The sequence below is a fragment of the Dreissena polymorpha genome, chromosome 15 (assembly GCF_020536995.1).
Source record: "Dreissena polymorpha isolate Duluth1 chromosome 15, UMN_Dpol_1.0, whole genome shotgun sequence".
Taxonomy (NCBI): domain Eukaryota; kingdom Metazoa; phylum Mollusca; class Bivalvia; order Myida; family Dreissenidae; genus Dreissena; species Dreissena polymorpha.
Window position 1 is genome coordinate 59570808 of NC_068369.1, and position 5055 is coordinate 59575862.

General features: G+C 36.1%; 1 non-coding gene across 1 annotated transcript; it reads left to right on the forward strand.

Moving 5' to 3' along the window:
* The first annotated feature begins 242 nt into the window (after window positions 1–242).
* On the forward strand, window positions 243–325 carry Trnal-uaa (transfer RNA leucine (anticodon UAA)). The gene has a single exon. It is a non-coding gene; the product is annotated as a tRNA-Leu (tRNA).
* The last annotated feature ends 4730 nt before the right edge of the window (window positions 326–5055 follow it).

Genomic DNA, 5055 nt, shown 5'->3' on the forward strand with positions numbered 1-5055 from the left:
TCACGATCATTGCCGATCTTAAATGATCGGTTATTTCCGAGAGATGCATTTTATTTTTTTCAAACTTCGAAATTTGATAATTGTTTACCTAATTCATTTAGAATACATTATTTTCACTATAAATATTGACTTTGATCCAATTATCATCTGAAAAAAAACGATTTCGCGATTTCTTCAAAGATCGATGAGCCTTTTTACCTGTATACTTATGCATATCTAATTTAAAGATGCACTGATGAGAAGTTGTCGTGGCCGAGTGGTTAAGGCGATGGACTTAAATTCTTTTTGGGATCTTCCAGCGCAGGTTCGAATCCTGCCGACATCGCATACTTTTTGCGACGCGTTTTATTTCTTTTCTAACGTAATTTGATTTAATATAGCATATAAGCTATGTTTATTGTTAAATATGTTGAAAATTGTAAGAACATCCTTCAATTTTTTAAAATTAAAACAACGTTATGGCTAAATTGGGTAAATGACTGCTGAAAATACGAATGATGCATGTTGCATTTTTATTTTTATTTAAAAAAGTAAACAGTAAATCTGGCTCATTCTTGGTATTTTTGCTGTTTGAAGCGTTTCTATAAAAAATAAGTTTAAAATATAACTTAAATGATACTATTTTGAATTTTATGACACTTTGTTTTTAACCGACCCAATTTTTACTTGGCTGAAATCACTTACATTTCATGGCGCTATTCCATAGATAAAAAATTGTAAAAAATAAATGTCTGTAAAAGAATACTTATTTCACCTTGTTTTAACTTTAAACACCTTTACTGCATCTGTACACACCAACTGCATGCTCATATTTGGAAATCTGAATGAATTATGGAACTTTTATATACCCCAGGGGTGAAAATAAACTGGACAAAAGCCGAGCGTGAGGGTGGTTTTGAAAAAATCGGTATATTTTTTTTTTAAAGCATGGAAAGCCTACCTACAAATTTGCATGTAGTTCAGTGAAATGATGCTGATTAGGAAATTAATTAATTAAATTATATTTGGATATGTGCCCATTAGGGGTGCGCTTCCTTAAAACCAAATGAATAAAAAAAATGCAAAAAATCTGAAGAATTATTCGCTCGGGCGTGGCCTTTGTTGTTCTCTGTCATCAAAGTGCCATCTGTCATCAAAGTATCCGCGTACCCGGCGTGTATATTAGAATACTACTGCGTTTGGTAAATACTCTTTCTACTTTTAGTACTGCTTTATATTTAATACTACTTAAACTAGTAACTGCATGCTGAGAATACTTCTGCTAAATACTGCTTCTACTATTGCGAATGCTACATATTACTACTACTACAACTACTACCACTACCACCACCACCACCACCACCACCACCACCACCACCACCACCACCACCACCACCACCACCACCACCACCACCACCACCACCACCACCACACCACCACCACCACCACCACCACCACCACCACCACCACCACCACCACCACCACCACTACCACTACCACGACCACTACCACTACCACGACCACTACTACGACTACGACTACTACTACGACGACTACGACTACTACGACGACTACGACTACGACGACGACGACGACTACGACGACTACGACGGCGACGACTACTACTACGACTACTATCACGACAACAACATCAACTACTACTACTGCTACTACAACAACAACTACGACTACTACGACTACTACTACTACTACTTCTACGACTAATACTACTACTACGACTACGACTACTACTACTACTACTACTACTACGACTACTACGACTACTACGACTACTACTACTACTACTACTACTACTACTACTACTACTACTACTACTACTACTACTACTTCTACTACTACTACTTCTACTACTACTTCTACTACTACTACTACTACTACTACTACTACTACTACTACTACTACTACTACTACTACTACTACTACTACTACTACTACTACTACTACTTCTACTACTACTACTACTACTACTACTACTACTACTACTACTACGACGACGACGACTACTACAAATACTAATACTACGAATATTAATACTAATAATTATATAAAAATTTAATACAAGCAATAACGGATATACACGTACAACGGCGAAAAAACTAGTCTCGGCATGGACGTCGCTTTCTTGACTATCACGTGATTACCCCCTCTGTTTAAGCTCCACCCAGATGGCTACACGTAATGTTGGAATCCCACAGAGTGGTTTACGCGCTTCAAATAGTCCATTGCATTGCACACATCGTTGTCAATGGATGGATCAATATTCTGCGAATGAGGTAAGTGTTCTTAATGTAATTTTATTAGAATTATAAACAATATAAAATAAAGCGTTTTCTTTCCAGCTTGGTTTATCGAGGGTTGATATCCATATATGAATGAGCTAGTAAGGTAATATAGTAAGGATTAATATTGTTGGTGAAGTACGTTCCCATTCGTTGACGCTATTTGACTCGAACAGGTACACACTAGAGATGGTTATTAAGGGTATGGCTTGGGATCCCAAGCATATCGTTTGATTCAATTGGAAATGGATAATTTGAAGCGAAATAGTGAGTTTTATTTTAACTTTTAATATAAAAACATGCATTAATTTGAAAGTGATGTTTGCACGGTGCAAGAATCTTATTTAAATTTCCGTTTTACAAATTCAATAAAAACAAAGCGAAACGTAATAAATTCTGAACAGTGTGTTGTCAAATTCCTTTTCAAGGTGACCATCGCCACGCCTTTGTTATCCCCACGCTTTTTGAAAAAAAGGTGGGGATATTGTGGTTATCTCCGCCGTCCGTCCGTCTGTCTGTCCGTCCGTCCTGGCCACTATCTCCTCCTACACTAAAAGCACTAGAACCTTGAAACTTACACACATGGTAGCTATGAGCATATGTGCGACCCTGCACTATTTGGAATTTTGATCTGACCCCTGGGTCAAAAGTTATAGCGGTTGGGGTGGGGCCGCGTCAGAAATTATCACTCATTTTTTTAGGTTATTTTACATTTACTTCTTTATTTCTACACCGATTCACTTCAAATTGATACTGTACCTCTCTTATGACAATACGGTCCATCTCAACCATGCATGGCCCCATTCCCAACCCTGGGGCGCCCCGCCCACATAGGCCACACCCACCAAAAATTTCCATTTACTATAATTTTTTCATTTCTACACGGATTCACTTCAAATTGATACTGAACTTTTGTTATGACATTAGGGTCAATCTCAACTATGCATGGCCCCAATCCCAACCCTGGGGCGCCCGCCCACATAGGCCACACCCACCAAAAAATTCCATTTACTATATTTTTTTCATTTCTACACGGATTCACTTCAAATTGATACTGAACTTCTCTTATGACATTAGGGTCAATCTCAACTATGCATGGCCCCATAACCTACCCTGGGGCCCCGCCCACATAGACCACACCCACCCAAAATTGCCTTTACTATAATTTCTTCATGTCTACACCGATTCACTTCAAATTGATATTGAACTTCTCTTATGACAATACAGTCAATCTCAACTATGCATGGCCCCATTACCAACCCTGGGGCGCCCCGCCCACATAGACCACACCCACCCAAAATTGCCTTTTACTATTATTTCTTCATTTCTACACCGATTCACTTCAAATTGATACTGAACCTCTCTTATGACAATACGGTCAATCTCAACTATGCATGGCCCCATTACCAACCCTGGGGCCCCGCCCACATAGACCACACCCGCCCAAAATTGCCTTTTACTATAATTTCTTCATTTCTACACCGATTCACTTCAAATTGATACTGAACTTCTCTTATGACAATACGGTCAATCTCAACTATGCATGGCACAATTACCAACCCTGGGGCGCCCTGCCCACATATGTCACACCCACCCAAAATTGCCTTTTACTATAACTTCTTCATTTCTACACCAATTCACTTCTAATTGATGATGAACTTCTCTTATGACAATACGGTCAATCTCAGCTATGCATGGCCCCATTACCAACCCTGGGGCACACCTAGGTCAAACATTCGGCGTGGGGATACGCGTCGGCCTCTGCCGCGCCATTTCTAGTTTGCTTTTAAGTTCCCGCTTACATTGGTTTGACATTTTTTAAATGAATAGCTAGAAAAGCTTGTCAGTCGACCACACGATAAAGCAACTTAAAAATATAAGTCATTTAACATTTCATTAATCGTTCAGTCGCGACCGCTACTGAACACATTTGTTTGTAAAAGAGTATTTTTGTAAATCTAACATCTTCTATTTGAAATAATTAAACCTTTAAGCTTGATGAGTAGATTTAAATAGAGATGTTAAAAAAATATCTCTAAGGGTCATCTTAACGTAAAAAGTACCGTTTTTTAAATGTTATTGTAATCAGATTTTTTTTTCCATTTTTGAAAACCAAAACAAAAACAAAATGAACAAACAATCAAAACAACAACATACAATGTATTCATAGCACTATAATATTTGAAATAAACTATAATAATAATAATAATAATAATAATAATAATAATAATAATAATAATTATGATGATGATGATGATGATGATGATGATGATGATGATGATGATGATGATGATGGTGATGAAGATGATGATGATGATGATGATGATGATGATGATGATGATGATGATGATGATGATGATGATGATGATAATAATAATAATAATAAAAATAATAATAATAATAATAATAATAATAATAATAATAATAATAATAATAATAATAATAATATTATTATTATTATTATTATTATTATTATTATTATTATTATTATTATTCATATCTCTCCCTACAAGTAACCAGGCAGCATATCGATTTTGAAGATTTAGGTCAAAGTGTTATCAATATACCGTGCTACTGTTTTTATTAAACATCAAATATGAAACTTATTCAAGTGACTTTTTGACATATTCTCGTATCATAAAAATGTAATGAGAAGTTTTAAATTTCAAAACCATTCGGAATAATATTTGAGAGCTTTAATTAGCTTAGAGTTTACGGTTTATTCATGCTGTGTTTGTAATACAATACGCGTGTTTCCCGATTTACAAAAAAGATT